Genomic DNA, 17,984 nt, shown 5'->3' with positions numbered 1-17,984 from the left:
AAAAAAAAAAATAAATAAACAGGATGGGGAATTCCTTACACTGAAAAGAGCTCGAGCTCAGCGCAATGTTAATAACAGCTATATCAGCACCACAACAAGACCTGTGAACAACACATTGGAAGTCGGTATCTCGTTCATAATCTGTGGGGCTCGGAAGGGGCCCCGTGGGGCAAGCTGGAGGGGGTCACACGTGGCAGGTTCAAACCCCAGGGCTGCGATGGGACGCCTGCCTTGAGGCCCCAGAGGCGCACCCGGCCTGACCCCCAGYAGCCTAGGGACCATGATAGATGACATTTCCATTTACACCTGCTGGGTTTCTCCTCCTGACCAAAGACGGGAGGTTTCTGTCACTGCACTGACCCGATCGATAAGCTCTCAAAACTCTGCCCAGGCGCTCTGCTTGCGGCCCTTTAGTTCACGTTATTGATTCAGTATTTTCAGCTAAAGACACAAGAGCCGAGGGAAAATAACCATTGAAACTTTGTCCTAGCCTTAATGCGTTTTGTCACGTATTGCAAAAGTTGCCTTGTGCCCTCTTGAGAAACTCAGCCTGCAACGGAGGAGTTTGTCGTTCAGGCTCCCGTGAAAACACKCCGGCTGATTACGGCCTTCGTGTACGGCTGTACAAGTCTGCACACCGACTCTGCATAGCTTATAGAAATGTGAAGATTACATGAATTAGCCTAATCCAGGAAGCCCCTGTTCAGAAGACTTAAACCAGTTCTTAGGTAACTCGTTCCACTGGCTACTTCAAAATCCAGGTAGGCAAAGTAACAACAAACTCTCTGGCCTCCGAAGAGGTTCACCTATGTGTGTGTGTGGGGGGGAGAAAATAAAAAAAAAAAAAAAAGGTAGGTTCATACATCTGTATAAAATCAGTGGGGTTTCTGCTTTGAGAGCAGTTGTGTGCAACAGGGTGTATAACTGGGCTCGGGGCCTGAAGTTATGCAACTGATTTTGTGTGATAATTTACTGTTTCTCTCTCTTGCTTCTGCATATTCAAGAGTGCTTTTCATACTCAGAAAAACAGAAGTGTTGCATCCATTAAAGTAAAAGGAGGTTTTTGCCAGCAAAAAAAAAAAAAAAAAAAAAAAAGTTTTGAGATAAAACCCATAATTTTTTAAATTTTTCTTCAAAAGTAGAAGAAAATACCAGTGTTCCTTTTAATTCTAGTAAAATTAGGCATGTACATGCACACACACAGCTCCATATCGGATTCTGTCATACTGAAGGAAAGAGAACAGCCTATACTGAATTAAAGTTTACGTTATTAGAGTGTTACCAACTTTGCAGCATTTGCGGCCTTATTAGTAAGACGACCTAGTCTTATTGACTCGTCAGTAAGATCCAGGAGCTCTGCCACACGTTTGATAGGTGACAAGTAATCATTTCCCTGCCCCTTATCTCCGTGTCTCCATCTCACAGCACAGTGTTACCAACCACATACGGAAAGGACAGTGCGTTCCACTGATGACAAGCACATGTAAGAGCGATGCATTGGCACTTTATTAGTCCTGCATTATCTTGCCAAAAAGCATACCATATGCATATGATGCTGGACCCACTTTGCACCTGATCTTCCAAATGCAACACATCCCATTCAAGGAAACCATTTTTAGCTTTTAGTACTCTAGTCAACACACTGATGCTTGTTTCACTTACTACAAGAAATCTTCATTTCAGCAGAGGTGTAATACCAATCCATACAACTGCTGCAATCCGCACAACTTTCAAATAACATTTTCCATTTAAACTGTAAACATACCAGCTTCAGTTCATAAGCAAAATTCATAATAACAATCAGATGGCAGTGTAACCTGCATGTATGTTTTGTATATATGGTCTGTAGCTGGGTATTTTCCTCAGCAAAAGTAGACCACATAACTATTTACGATGCAACTTGCACCTCCGAAACACCCTGATAGTGTCAAAAAGAATAGGTACATGATGACAAAGGGAAAAAGTAGGTATGAAAGAAAGCGAAAAAAAAATTATTTTCAGCTGATATCTAAAATGGAGAGAGATGAGACTAAGAATGACAGTAAAGTTACTACAGACTTCAAAAATATCATAAAAATTATGAACAAATGTCATAGCTAAGAAGACAGACATACAGGGAAAAGATAAAGAAAGCAAGGCAGAGAGGAGAAAATACAGAGAGAGAGGAGATGATGTGGCAGGCTAGGATACCTCCACAATTTTGGATAACTAAACAAATACTGAATGGATCCTATTAAAAGGGGGATACAGGGAAACTTAGATATTTCCCCAGCCTTCCGCCTCAGTCACTGGAATGGTGTGTGGCATTTTGTTTGACTGTGTTTTGACCTCCAAGAGCCTTTAAGATTATAAGCTACCAAATATAAAGATTGTGCACTCCAACAACTAATAGTAAAAACAAATAAAAGCTGGAAGTTGAACCAGGGATCAAATGAGGAGAATGTAGACAAAAACGTCATTGCACTCCAATGCTGATGGAATTGAGGACTGAGCAGATACGACACGACGGCAATGAAGTTAATAGGAATTAAAAGCAGAGATAGGAATTGCAGGAAACAAGGTGAAGTCTAGAACCAGGCACAGAGCAACTGGGTAACGCATCTGAGGATGCTCCCCCTGCCAAAGGCAAACACTTCTGCAGCTGTGACACTTGGATGAAGGAAGTTGAGACAAAGACACGAGTTTATCTGCTCCACACAGGCAGAGATGGCACCGAAGGAAGCGTCACTGACGACACAAGGTAGCTTCCTGCCCCGCTGCATTTAGTGCTGTGGCATGCTTTGGGAATAAGGGGAGATCCCTAATGAGATCCCACATAGCACCTCTAGGCTGGTAACAACAATAAACAAAGCTATTAGCAAGAAAGTCTCTCTGCTTTAGTTTCCATTACCTCTCCATTCAGTTTGCTCTGTACTGAAGAAGCCTAGGGGGAAAAAAAAAGTCATTTGGGATTTCCTAAAAATAAAGTTTCCTTCCAATTTTTAACAAAATAAAAAAAAAAMCCCTACTACCGGAGGCGTACTTTTTTTTCTTTCCTCCATGATAACAAGCTCCAATCACTAATTATAAGCAGCAAGGAATTCCTGGAAGCTGGGGCTGTGTTAAGGACACCCTACCTGCGCTCTGTTTTTGTTGCGCCACAGACACTTAGCACTTCACACAGTCAAGTCTCCCGTGACCTTGAGAAGGCCGCCTAATCTGTGGAACAACGTTCAGCCACAGGCATACAAAACCGTGATCCAGGGAGGGCCTCTGAAATGCTTGATTTGCAGAAAGGTGGCTATTTAATGAATGTTATTCTTCCCCTTGCTAGGTGCTAAATTCTATCAGCCGACAACACCTCGCAGTTTATAAACTTTCTTAGGAATAATTCTTAAAGAGTTATTCAGATATAGGGGTATTACATGATGGTTGATCAATTCTCAGTTCCCTGCAGTACAGTGCGATCCTCAAATACAACCAGCAACGAAATGGGTCAAGATGAGACACATCCAAGGAAAAGAACCACAATATGGGGAGTGAGTGGGGAATAAGTGTTTCCCCGAATAATTCACTTTCCTCTTGCATTGCTAGGGGCAGCCCAATGTGTTTGCTCTAGGAATCTCTTTTGAATGATAAGAACTGCAACTCTGACTTCTGCTCATAGAACAACCACCCACAGTAGGTTTCCCAGAAGAGTGGGGATGCCTGTATTAGCTTGGAGGATATCGCCTACTTAAATTCCTTCTAGCTATGTAATATAATATTATTCTTCACTTCCTGTACTATTTCCTGTTACGCTGCTGTCCTTGGCTGACCAGCTATTGTGTTGCACACGTGACTGCGTTTCTGTGGTGAGTAAAATACTTGCAAAATACAATGTCTTTCTGCCCATTTGATTTTAAGCAAGACAGGGCAAAATATAAATGTGAGATATTAATATCATCATGTCTGAGCTTAAGTTTGGGATTTGCTTGCTTGCTTAAGAAAGTTACTGGCCCGTCAGTCTGTTTTCTTGATGGGTGTAAGTGAGATAGCAAGCACCAGAACAATGACAGTGGCTCTACAATATTCTGAATTTGTCCCATAAGTATCAGCCATGAATACATATCACCCAGCTTGCCTTATCATGAAACCGACGGCTCACCTTGTGGTAAGCAAGAGTAGCTTCCAAAGGATGAAGTTTATCAGCTGAGAAACAAGAACTACTTCAGCTGTCTCACTCGAGTTGCTGCATAAAGACAATGAGTCCCAGATAAACAGTAAGTTCAGCCACTAAAGGCAGAAATTACACCATCTGGTTCACTTCCTTTAAGATGCTCGACTGTCACGACTGTCATTTGACAGATGCGGCAATACTCACCTCTTGGTACATTAACCACATCTTTAAAGCATGTGAGAACTCAAGTGAACAAAACCCCCGTTGAATGTGGCTGTGGCCCAGCCTCTGGTGGGTGAAGGCCATGCTGGAAGCAGGCAGAGTTCACTGTGCTGTACGAAGCATCTCCCCACACTGTCCTTCTTGAGATACAAAAGGGCCTTAGAAAGTCACTGCTGCCTTCAAACAAGATCTAGCCCAAAGGTAAGTCTGGATTTCTCCCTGCTGCACAACTACCTGGCACGGGCTCCAGGGAAGGAGGACTCCTTCCCAAGCAGCTGACTTGCCTCCTCCATTGCCTGCCTCCTCGTGTGTCAGAGCACACAGATTTGGGCAAATGGGGTCTTCACGTTCTTTGCCCCTTCTTCCACAGCACAGGACTGTACGTACATTCCTGCTAAATGCCTCTTGATTGAGCGCTGTGCAGGAAGGCTCTTAATTACAGGTACTTTTCCTTCGTTATTAAGTGCACRCTTCTATAGGAATGCTGATATAAGGGGACTCTGATGACGCCTAGAAAAGAGGTGTTAAGAAGGCAGCTGAGRTGTTTAAGTGCCTCCCCTATAGGGAGGGAAGGTATCACAAGAAGATGGGCAGAATGCCTGGCTGTGCACGAGCAGATCTGCCTTTTTCAAGGTGGTGTTACTGGGAACGGGAAGGTACAGATATTTCATATAAAATAACCAGCCYGAAACAGAACTTTCAGATCTGTCTCTGAGATACCACACTACTGCAAACTATGGTTTGTCCTCTGATTAAACTCCCCAACGATAACTTCTCTTAAAGGCATCTACAATTTCTTTCTTTCTTTCTTTCTTTTGTCTGTCTATCTGTCTGTTAACAAAGAATAGAAAAAGAGGATGAAAATTCAGTCTTTYTTAAAGACTTTATCAGACCTAACTGGATATGATGAAAACATACAGAAGAGTCACTGAAATGTGCACAAAAATGCTTCCAAGAGGGCAGTCTGTCTGATGGACACAGCACTTTAGAGAACACAGAATAACAACAGTTTCAAACACAAAGATTTCCRAATTCTTAGTTAGACTCCAGCAAAAACAGTGCAACTACACTGAATGAAGTATGTGGAAATTTTGCCTATTGCTATTGCTACATATTGCCAGTGTGAATACACATTTTCTCCCATCAATTAATCTGATTTGACACAATGAAAGCCTCAAGTGTTATAACAAGACCTATAATTAGTATGACTACAATATATTCATACGTCTGTCCATGCATAAATAATCTAGAATGTATTTATTCTCTTAACACTAATGCCTTCAACCAAAATTGCGACAAGGTATTTGTCTTTGTTTTCATTATTGCACGTTAGAGTCTGGATCTCTGAACTTCAGTTACGGCAAACACTGTGATGAGTCTGCCAGTGCCATATTCCAAAATATTATGCTAATACTATATTCAAACAGTTTGTAAAACATTGGCATTTGTAGAATTAGTAGAAATGTCAAAATAAGCTGGGCAGATTTTGCTCAGTCTCTATGCTAACAGAAAAAAGTTCCTCCCTTGATTTCAGTTAGGAACAACAATTTTTTGCTTTGGGAGGGGCTGAGGAAGGGGAAGAGAGGATCAACTGTATCACTGATTTAAATTTATTCTATTTATGTTTCATATTTATATACAAGAGAGTCATCAGGAAATACTTATTCATTGCAGATGATTTGTATTTCATTAAAAATTCAGAATTACACTACTGTCTTGAACAAAATATAACTTCCRAAGGCTATGAACTATGAGAGAGAGAAGTGCTGTGCTAAGTGCATGAAGAGTTAATAAAAAATGAGAAGACACAGAAAGGAAATAAATCAGGCAATTCATCGACTATCAGGATTAACTTTGTCCTATTCCATGACAAAATTGGTGTCAGTGAGCAGAATTACTTGTACCTGATCAGCCTCTAGCTGCAGAAAAAGCATTAAAATTCACCTAAACATTAAGAGTTTTTGAGAGCAAGAAACAGTTATCAAAGTGTAGGTGCTTGTGCCCGATTTATTCAAGGACATTATTGGTCCGAAGTCTGATGAGTCTATTCTAAAGAGTCATAATTCAAACATATATTACACCAGTGTGAACAAGCAACAAATCTGTTAGAATTACATTATATATATATATATATATATATATATATATATATATAAATTAGATGCATTGGTTTCAGATTGGGTTTTAGATCTTTATTGCAGTTCCAAAATCTAGTTTTATTAAACTAGATCGAGTACTTCTCAAACTGCAGATTGCAAGTGAAATTTAATCCTTTTTTCATGCCTACAATTAGTTTTTAGGGCTTGATAGTAGCTGACTCGTGCCATAGCTGTGCAACCATGGCATAAGTGAGGGCTGAAATGCAAGGCTGCAAGAACTAAAGCTAGTCAAGGAATAGCAAATTCAGGGACTGCTCACTGCCTTTAATTACAAGTAATCATCCAGTTCCCTCAGGGCTAGGGAATTAGGGTTTCTGCTGCACTTAGTAATTACAGATAGTATTTGCTYCTCTGTCCGGAAGGAACACAGATTCAGCTGACCTAGGGAACACTGCACTTCCAAAAAGTTTGAAAAACAGCAAATTAAATGAATATATGAAGACAACTGCTGCACATCCTGCATCCTAACATTGTGTCCKACCTTGGACTGCTACCAGGACTGGAGATATTACGAAGAGTTTCATCCAGGAGTTTTAGGGGGAGGCAAATTTAAGCATTTTAGGTAAGAAAATAAAAAGAAAATAAAAAMTATTACAAAAGTGTCAACGAAATCATCAGCATGAAAAAAATGCAACTGATGGAATTGGTGGAAAAGGTGTTGTTCTCTTCTCTTTGGTCAAGTGAGTTGAGCTGATAGATAGTTTTAATGAAAAGCTTCACCCAGCCCTAGTGACTGACAAAAGATATTCTGTCAAGCACTACTGACTATTATTTCCACTAAGACAAGTGCAAACCTGTTTTGCAGTCTGTCCTTTTTGATCTAGGGCTGCTCAGTTTCTGTGAAGACAGATTTAAGGAAGCTTGCAGAACTTTCTTCAACTCAGGAGGCTTACGAAAAGAAGAACATTTCCATGCTGGTGACACTTTAAGTTATTACTTAAACCATGTCATTGCAAAAGTTCCATAAAAATTCCTATTGCACTCACTCAGAGCACTGCAGCTTCAACAAAAGCAGTGTCACTCTTGAAGGGCATCTTTTAAAGTCTGTTTTCTTTTAAAGACCCTCTTAGCACCAGCCTTAACACCTATATTACTATATGTGACAGTTTAGGAAGGAGGCAACAGAGACGAATGATGGCTAAGAGAAAAGGAGCTTTATAAAATGCTTTGTCAAAAAAAAAAGTAAGGAGAGCTTCTGAGTTYAGCTATGAGAAGTATTGGCAAAATCAGGTGAGATGCAAGTAGCAGTCTAAGCAATTCATTACTTAACAGACATACATAATTAAACGAATAAATAAAACCTGGTTCTTCTTTTCCTATTTCCGGCATTAGTCTTTTCCTTTTTCACAAGCAAATGTCCTATGAAGTCAAGATAGACTGTTTTTGAGGACCTGAAGCCTTATACAACTTTCTTGCAGTTTCCTGGGCTCTGGGCTGTCCTTYCCAGGTCTTCAGATGCAAAGGGATTGAATAAATAGCAAATTTTGTACAAAAGGAGAAGAAAGCCAACTCAAAGGTSTTTTATTACTACTTATATGCTAGAGAGGTGAAAGTGGGAGTTTTCTTGCTTGTCCATGTCTTATATGCAAAGTACACTTTATTACACAGGCCAATGCTGCCCCCTGTGCCGTGAAGTGCTATATTTGATCCTATGCTCGACACATACAAATAACAAAGAGTAAAAACAACTGTACATCATATACTATCCCTTTTGGAGTCAAGGAATAAAGCTATAGATCTCATGGAATAKCCGTATATTTCTCTCTGGAATACACTCTTCTGGAAAATCTGTATATATTTAAGTATAAAAATTATAGATTTAAAAGATTATGGAAGTCATTTGTTAAAACAGACATCCACTCCTTCACATTTTTGGGGTTAAGATCAGCCAAGTTGCTGTAAAGAGGGAAGATTCCCAGCTGCTTTTTGGCATTTCTACTGCTTTTTTTTATGCCAGGGAGCTCAAGTGCTATCACTTTCCTGTTGCAGCTGGAAGGCAACAGTTGTCGTCTTCATCTGCTGTCTCCTGGGGGAGACAGGTAGCCAACTCTAGTTGCTCCACTAGCTTTTGCTAACAGAAGGGACTGGGCTCTGTCAGACGTCAGCTCTGCCAGACAACAGTCCAAATGACTGCTGTTAGCTTTGGGACCTTAGGTAGATTCATTTCCACCCAAGACCCCAAAATTAAATTAATAATTGCCTTATTTTTCTAGTGATTGTCTTATCTTTCCATGGATCACGTGTGAGGGATGTGGGGGCAAACAGAAAGTGGCTAATGAGAATGGAGAAATGAGCCCAGCCATGTGGAAGCAAAACTCAGARCCATAACATTCTGAAGTCAGGGAGTGCAGATCATCATCATCATCAAGAGAAATGCCTGCCTAGTAGCAGGGACCCACAAAGTGGGGAGACCCTTTACTGAAGTGATTCATAAAGTAGAAGCTCATTAGTGAGATCTCAGAACTGTGCCAGGCTGTAAAACTTGGAAAGAAGGAAAGAATAATGAGAGGAAAGGGGAATAAAAAGCAACATCTATTTATCACATTGGATCGTGGCTGATTAACCTGCTTTCTTTTTCTTGAATCAGTTTCCTGAGGTCATGTAAATATGGTAGATCTAACATGAAGGCCCGGATTCAGTGTTTTGAAAAAGAGTAGGCACTAAAACAGGCCCATGGTAAGGACACTGTAATGTGAGCTAGGACCTGACTAAAAGCAAGATTGCACAATTGGGTAAATGAGCCTGTAATCCCCACAGCCACAACAAGCCTGTCTTCCCTACCTGCTCATAAACCCTAAGGGATCAGCTTCTTCACCTGAGGAAGAAGAAGACTGAAGAGGAATGCAGTTGCTATCTGTAGTTATCACCAGTGGAAGTGAAGTTAAAAACCAAGGCGAAAAAAATCTTTAAAGGAACAAAGCTGCTGCAGGAGTGAATGGAAATAAACTGGAACTAGAAGGTTGCTAACCRACAGTGCCCTAAGCCTCTGGGAAAGCCTCTCAGCTGGAGCAAAAAACAAACCACCTCATTTACGTGAAGATGAAGCTTCCTCCGTTCACAGAAGGATCACATGCAGGAGATCCTCCTCTGCGCAGAGAGGCCTCATGCTGTCACCCCAGGGCGAACACAGCCAGAACAGTGCAACCCACTTTCCAGAGGGGAAAGAAAGTAGCGGGGTTTTCCTCTGCTGAGAGGAGAGGTAAGAAATGTATGTCCTCCACTGGTCCTCAGTATGAGCAACTGTTTCCTTCAGGGCAGAGGCTGCTCCAAAGGTTCAAAAAGTATTCTTCAAAGACCACTTTTTCTCCCTCTGTCAAAGCTGACCTTACTTGAGCAGCYTGAGGGCTTTGGGCCTGCCTCTCTTCTTATAAGTTGTCTTCCCCTGGAAAGAGGAGAGGCCCATCTTCAAAATCTGAAGCACCTTTTCCTGGTGGCAGAGGAAAGATTTAGAGTTTTGTAAGCCTGCAGATAGATTTGGGTGCTTCATTGCAAACAAATGTTCCCCATCCTCTGCAGCTACAATTAACCTTTCTGMCATAATCAATTCTTACTATACTTAAAACTAATAGTGTTTATACACAAAAATGACAGAAAAATGTCATTAGTCAGATAAGAATGTATATGTAATAAGGACTTAAGGACTTACGGACTAAGGACTTAATAAAGCACTTGGCTGTGCAGCCAAGTGGCAAGCAGAGTCCAGAAGAACTTTCATGGAAATGGTATTGCAATGGTGATCACAGAGGAAGTTGTGAAACTGAATCATCTTTGTTTGCAGGAAGAGTCCAGGGTGGCTATTCCTTTGACTGCAAAGCTTTACAGGCATGTGCCCATCCAGGAAGACTTGTGTGAACATATTTTACAGTCACTGCTGGCATGCAATCAGGGRGATTACACACAGACAGGTACTGCTGTTCCTTTTCATTGCACAGAAAAGGATCATTGTATAGACCAGCTAATATAGATATTACAAAGAGCACAAATACAAATGGCACCTTGAGCGCTCCAAATTGCAATCCACAGAGAAGAAAAAAGCTTTGTTAGCAAGAGATTTGCAGTCTCCCTTTCGCCTTTTATTTACCACACTTTTAGTGCTTCAGTCTATATTCTGAAAAGAAACCCACTGACTTGAAGATCAAATCCAGTCAGATTGCTAGATTTTCACTGCATGTTTTCAAGTACATAGCATATTAGCTAAAAATCATAATGTTCCCATATTAGCTAAAAATTGTAATGTTCCTCCTTCATTTATCAGGATTTTTTTTCAAGTTGTCCTTCTAGACACTGTACTACTAGAAAATCACAAACCGTTTACAAGCTGTACTTTGCCCTTAATGTTCACCACTGTCTTGCGGCATTYCACTGGCAACACAGACGTTTTCAGTAGCTAAAAATCTGCCAAGTGATATTTCAAAATAAATTCTGCACTGAAAGAACACGATATTTCTACAATCTTCATTTAAGTTAATTCCTGCAGTCCTCATTGAAATAGCTCCATTGATCAGGTATCACCTACATCTTGTTCCCACACTCATTTAACCTGTTTCCCCATTTCCACTGCACACTACCACCACATTCGTGGCCACTAATGGATGGATTTGAGAAGTACTGATTTACAGCAACAGTGCAGGTCAATGAAAAGCCCACCATAGCTCTTCTCAGGTATGGCATTTGACTGGTCCTTGGACAGATGAGGGAGCAAACCATCCCCGAGGGACTCACCACTATGCATCTCCCTCTGGAAGCTTGTGGGTGAAGTTCCCACTAGGCAAGGGCTACCGCACAGAGTCCTTACCTCATAGGCCTGAGCTCAACCGTTTTGGCCCACTTTCGGTGTCTGTGTCACTGTTCACCTGCATGTCCAAAGCAACAGACAATGTGTAGAAACTTCTCAGCTAAATCGTGTGCAAGAACTTCTGAAATGGTAATTGCAAATATCCTCTCTAGGTACCTGTCTCAGATTCAGCACGTTCATCAGCTGTGTGAGTGTCCGTGTGCTTCTACATGTTGACAAAAAGCTCTGCCTTTGATGCAGCAGGAAGAGGGGAACCGATACACAAAGAAGGTAAAAATGGTGGGCCATGCTTTCAAGGGTTTTCAAGTGCAGTTACGACTCCTTTGATATAAAATGATTCTGGAACTTTCCACAAGTGGCACGTGAAATTACTTATCTAGGTCACAGCCAAGAAGTACTCAGCGTATCTTACATATTGCAGCATAAAATAATTATCTTAGAGAGGCATTTTAGTAATAGAGCACATGACAATTAAATGACTTGGGAGTCAAGAAACTATTATGCTGCTGTCCTTTAGGAACAGATTGGCCTTTACCAGAGCAGAGGATTATATGCTTTTCCTTCAGATAAATATAATATAATGTCATTAATTCATCATGCACCTTAATAAGACCTGCACAGACCTGCTTCATTCGTGCCTTAATATGTTTCCTTCTCACCCACTACCTCAGTTTTTAAAATATATGCTCAGCAGCAATCAGTTCACTCTTCAGTAAATATTTGATTTATATGCATGAAGCACCTGCCACCATAATAACTCAGTCCTGAGCATTTCCTAAAAGGATTATTATTATTGCTTTTGAATTCCTATGGCTTTAAATGTTTATCAAGCCTGGAATTATCATTTTTCTATATGTCAGTTGCGACCATCTGCACAAAAGTTAAAATTATACATGTGTGCTCATATGTGTGTGTTTGAGTACAAGTGTGAGCCCAGATAAAAGAAGGTTGCAGTAGAAAAGCCAAGCACTAAAGGTTAACAAAAGTCAGTATAAAGAGTGCACAGACTGCTTTAAGCAACTCCGTTATGTGCCTACATTTTGAGAAAACTTTTAGCTCTGTGATTTTCTTACTACACCATACACGTCCTGCACTGCACACACAGTTATTAAATTCCCCCACGGACCCCTCTGTGGTATTCATCTCTCTTCATAGTAGACTGCTTAGCACAGCCATCAGAGCAAGTAAGGTCTATGGAGTTATAAGGCCTGGARATAGAGTCTTATAACAATAATAGTTTGGTTTAATTTCCACACATTCACTCACAGACATATACGATAGGGTATCAGTAAGGAAGGAAGTCTGAAATGGCTTTTTTGTCATGTGACATCCCATTTTCATTGGCGTTGTCTCTCTGTCACTGGAATGAAGCTGGGTCATTTTCCTGTACTGTACCGAAACGGCTTTCACGTTGATATTTTTTTAATTAACTCAGTGTTCTGAACAGGGTACTGGCAGCATATTACACATGGACTGTGCAGTTGCTGCATTTTAATAATAAGTGATAAATGTGCTGCCATAAGCGAACTGCAACCCCTCAATATGTAAGTGTGATTGGGGTCTGCTGTGCCAATAGAACAGCCCTTAGATTTGGGTGTCTGTAAGGCACTTACTGTAAAAACACAAAATATTAATAAACCTCCTCATGGATCTTGGCAGCAACTGAATTCAGCATAATTTCATGCTGCCTGAAATCACAGTCTATACATAAGTGTTGAATAAATTCTGTGCAGTATTTAAAACCCTTAATTCACTATTAAATTGCCCTGATCTGCTCCAAGCACAATGAATGTACTGCAAAGCCATGGAGTGGCTCCGACACGCAATTGGTGTCAGTTGTTAGTCATTTCCAAGCAGTACCTTCTCCAGTGACTCTTGCATGGCTCTGATTTATAGATATCCAGAGGCTCCTAGGAACACTTTTTTTTCCTTTTTTCTTTTTTCTTTCTCTTTTTTTTTTTTTTTTTTTTTTATAGGCTTGGTCAGAGAGAAAAGGAATTCCCTCTTTTCACCATCTCTGACTTCATTCTCGCAGCTACAAGCTCCATTATAATGTGTCCTGAAATGGATGCAGCAAAAGAGCCTGAGCAATTCTAACCCACACGACCTGACAAACTGTGACTCATGCTTTTAATCAGAKCTGAGAAACAACATTTTGCTGCAACATTTCATCTTGCAAGTGTGCTAAGAGGAAGAGAAGAAAGGGAGGTCTTTTCTGTTTTGAACTAGAAGTAGGTTATATAATCCAGTTGAGAACTGATTGCATAAAAAATAATTATTAGAATTGATGATTTCTGCTTTTCTGATTTATTCTGAGATTAGTGTCTCAGTAAATTGTATAGATTAAGAGTAATGACTTAGAGARAGGAAAGGAAATACAAAGCACTTTCTGAATCCAAACCAACAAATGGTAGTATTTGCCACAACTCCTGCAAAAAACCCTCCCAGTTTCTGCAGAAACGTGGAGAATGAACACTTTTCCATTTTCTTTGTAAATATTCATATGCCTCCTTCAGACAGTTTAATGTTCTACATTTAAGTAAAATCTTAAATACTGTAATCTGTAGGTTAATTTCCTTACATATATTAAACTGTATTTTAATATGCCAGTGGAAGATTCCTATCAAAGCAGGCATTTGCAGGATTCAGCTGGTTATTTCCCCATGTTGGGGCAAACAAATAGCTGTTTTATCTATTAATGGGCTATAAAACTAAGCTTGAAATTGTAAGAAGGAACCCAGTCTCATAAGCTGTCAAGTTCCTCTGTTTTTAATTACACAATTATATTAAATCAAAAGAAGGCAGCTAAGTTATTCAAAGACAACTAAGTTATTTGACTTAATCTTTGGCTTACCCTTTGCATTTTTTTGCATATTGATTTTAACCCTACTTTGCAGGTAGTTTAATCATCCTAGGAGATAGCCAGCCCTTAAAGAGATTCAGCACTTTTTATTTGTATTGGAGAGCAATAAAAGCAATCTCCATTTAAATACAGAATGTGAAAGGTTGCTTGGCTTTCTTCAGTGAAGAACTTCACCGTGGCATGGTCAGATGGAGCCACAGCTGCTCGGTTAAATCACAACCGCAGCTCCACTCTGGGGTTAATTCCAGCATTGCTATGGCTGTTTACAACTCCAAAGCTGAGTATTCTTCACACAATATTTTTAACACCATTCCAAGCTTGACTTGAAGAACTGTAGTGCAGAAGCTGATTTTTCATATGGACCATTCAGAAGCAGATTGCAAGTGCCATTTCCTCAGTTTTTATTCTCCTCTGTTCTCCTAATCCTATGAAATCTTGTAGTACTCTAGGGAAGTCCTATTCTGACATGATGACAAAGACTATGATTATATACAGAAAAATCTGAAAATACTCTCTAGGAAAACAAATGAAAAGCAAGGCTGTATGTGTGTATTTATAAACAAGTTTCAGGCTCCTGGAAATCTATCTGCAGTAGAACAAGCAGAACCGTCTACYGTTTAGGAACTAGTACACTAAGTTAGGTGTTTCATACAAAGGCCCATAATACCAGCTCTTAACTTTCCAGAAATGCCCTTCTCCAGAAACACTTACCCACTAAGCACCCTGGAATTAGCCATCATGCTTCTATTTGGGTAAACATGCAGTTTGTGTGGCCTTTCCGAATTCCAGTAGCTGACAGTCAGAAAGCTGTACATTGGCTTATTTCACARGAAAGCTGCTACTGTTGTCAGAGAGCTAAGCATGTGTTTGAGATCTGTGGAAAGTCCAAACAAGCCTGCTCAGAACCTATTGTAACTTTTTACTCTGAAAATACTGCAGTGCTTCCCCTATGGGAACTCAGTCAGTCTCAGCAGCAGCATTGCCAGGTACAATCGGTGTAAATACTGAGCATGCTTTTAACCTGAATAGTTGTCCTTTGAGCCTAGTCTTGCAAAATGTTGAGTGTCTCTTAAGAAGCCCGAAGCATTTCTTTGTATTCCATAAAAAAGGGAATGAATATCACCAYGGTGGGAGGACCAGCCTCTGTGGGTTTGGTCACACACCTACATCTCTAGCAGGACTCTTAGCTTGCACCTACTCTCTCAGTACTTGCTTCTCTTGAGTGTTAYCTCCCTAATAGTACAATATGAGGTCCTGAAACATCAAATTATAAAACGCTACTTTTCCCGGGAACTTATTCAGAAAGGCACAGAAAAAGTTATTAAAAATTCTTACTCTGAACCAAATAAAATAGGAATATTTAAAAACCTTCTCCAATGCCACAGTRCTAAAATAATACTTACGGCTTCCTGTCTGTAATAAGTTTCCTATCTAGGAAGATTTCACTCAGATACTGTGAATCACTGATGTGTGTAGAATGCTGGCAGAATTACACATATACCCAAAGCATATGACATAAAATGAGGTAACATTGTAAAACCTCAAATTTCTGTGGCATATTTGCAATACCTACACATGCTTTAAACAGAGGTTAATAAAAATAACTCTACAACAGACAGGAACAAAAGAAAATCCATGGATGTGGACTAGTAAAGGATTAATGAGTTATTAACAAGTGAAAGGAAAAGTAAAACCAGCTGTAAACTCAGCCCGAGAAGCAAACACTGGGACACATGGACTGGGATTCTTTTAAAACATAAAAAATTATTTTTTTCTTTTTTTTTCATTGAGGAGGAATGAGTTAAAGTAAATTTTGGGGTACAATTCTATATCAAACTCCACATCAAAACTACCAGTACAAAAGTGGTGGCTCGCCATCACCCTTGTGATATCTTAAAAGGGGGCTACGAAGCCCTTGATGAGAGCATGACAWACTACTCTCCAAGGGACAGCACCATATAATCTCCGAAAGGTGTGACTTTCTTGCTTGATATGCTATGTAGGCGATATGTTATTGTATGAACATGTTAAAAGGTTGGTTTAAACAAGAATAACATTAAAGCTTTACATAATAGCAATAACTTCTGTAAGTCTGCCAGGTAGTWTCTGACATGAGCATTTGCTTTTGTTCTCACTTCTGCATTATGCAAAAACACTTGCACAATGCGAGTTTCTACAGATACTGAAAAATCTTCTGTTCTTTGCAAAGACTTCTGGCTGAAAAAAATATCTGACTGTGCACCTACTCATTTACTTAACTGACAGTAGTCGAATGAGTCAAGATACTCCTATGCATCTACATTTCATAGGATGGGGCACTCAAGCTTGTCATTTTGTATTTGTACTCACTTGAGTGGAGCACCTATAATAATGGTGCCTGTTTTAAACAGGTTAATGAAAGAACAATATAGTGAACCATGGGCACAAGCTATTAATAAGGCATTAAAAATACCCAACTGGAAAGTCAGCTCAGCAAGAAGCAAACCTACCATAAATTTGATTAATTAGATGCCTTTGGACTTTAGGACAGATTAAATGAAATTTGTTTAAGGAAGAAAATTTGCATTAACGAAAGCGATTTTATTTTTTAAGATGTAAGAAATGTGTAATAAATAGCAGTAGCTCCTTTAGGGAAAAATGGCCATAGCTATTGCTAGTCATCATTTACTACCTCGTAGCAAAGACTAGCATGTAAACAAGTGATTTTCAAATATTCCTCTGCAGTTACCACGAATAATTCCACATTGCTCCATCTGACCACAGGACTTTTGAGAAGTGTTCTTGTGCATGTTTGGTCAAAAATCAGTCAGTTGAGACAGCATATTATTGAAAGCAGTTGGGTATGAAAGCAATCAGCTAGTCTTCAGTTTTCAAGGTTACATCAGATCTGTGTTCCCAGAGAATACCCCTTTTATTTTAAAAACAACTCCACTCCTAAGTCACATGCAGCAACAACCTTAAAAGGGCAGCTACAGAAAGGAAGTCAAAATGGATGATTTCTCACGCAAAAAGACACGTTTGCAGTCGCCAACAAGCTGAAGACTGGCATTCACACTAGTAACAATACTAGAGGTCCCCCTATTCCATGGCTTTTACAGTTACCATATGTGCTAATATGCAAGMTAAATGCCAGGCTTTCCCAAATTCACTGAGTAGGCTGTATATCTATTGTATGGACTATGCAGAGATTTTTCTATGTCAATTTAAATTTAAGGGGAAACATGGTACAGTGCTTGAAAATCAAAGTTTCCCTCATAGAGTTTCTAACCTTTGCTTTAAGGAATAATGAGGCAAAATTTCTGAACCTCAAACATGATTTGCAATTCCAGGTGAAAAGACATTGCCACTGATAGAGCAAAATGATAGTGAAATTTGAAAGAGGATGAAATTATGGCTTACTGATCAATATATTTATTTCAAATGTGGACATTGACGCTGAAAACATAACATGCATTACCATCTTTAAGCATGCCTATCTTCATTAATTCAAGTATTTCAAGTGCTTGGAGGATCAGGACAGTATGACTCTCAAATTCACCAACATTATCTTGAGATAGGTTGATACTCTGTGTCARTGCAAAAAGCAGTCCAACCATGGAAAATGGCCTGGGGAAAGAGRAGAGGAACAAGCACCCTAAATCCCTTAGGGCACTGTGGCTTCTCAGGCAAATAATATCAACCTAGTCATAAACAAAGCACTGAAAAAATCAGAGACAAAATGGAAAACAAAAAAATTAACAAGTCACAATCTCTTCTTCTGAAAGTTTGTATTATTTTTTGTTTGTTTTTTAAGAGAGGAAAAGCTAA

The 17,984-nt window shown here is 39.7% G+C and overlaps 1 protein-coding gene across 4 annotated transcripts in view; it reads right to left on the bottom strand.

The window, feature by feature from the left end:
- PDE1C (phosphodiesterase 1C) overlaps positions 1-17,984 on the bottom strand; it is a 359,821-nt gene that overhangs the window by 258,356 nt on the left and 83,481 nt on the right. The gene's annotated exons all lie outside the window — the stretch shown is intronic.

The sequence above is a fragment of the Rhea americana genome, unplaced genomic scaffold (assembly GCF_003343005.1).
Source record: "Rhea americana isolate MKP2758 unplaced genomic scaffold, rheAme1 scaffold_100, whole genome shotgun sequence".
In the NCBI taxonomy this organism is placed as follows: Eukaryota; Metazoa; Chordata; class Aves; order Rheiformes; family Rheidae; genus Rhea; species Rhea americana.
The sequence above is the reverse complement of the archived record's forward strand: the minus strand, read 5'-3'. Positions and strand labels throughout refer to the sequence as shown.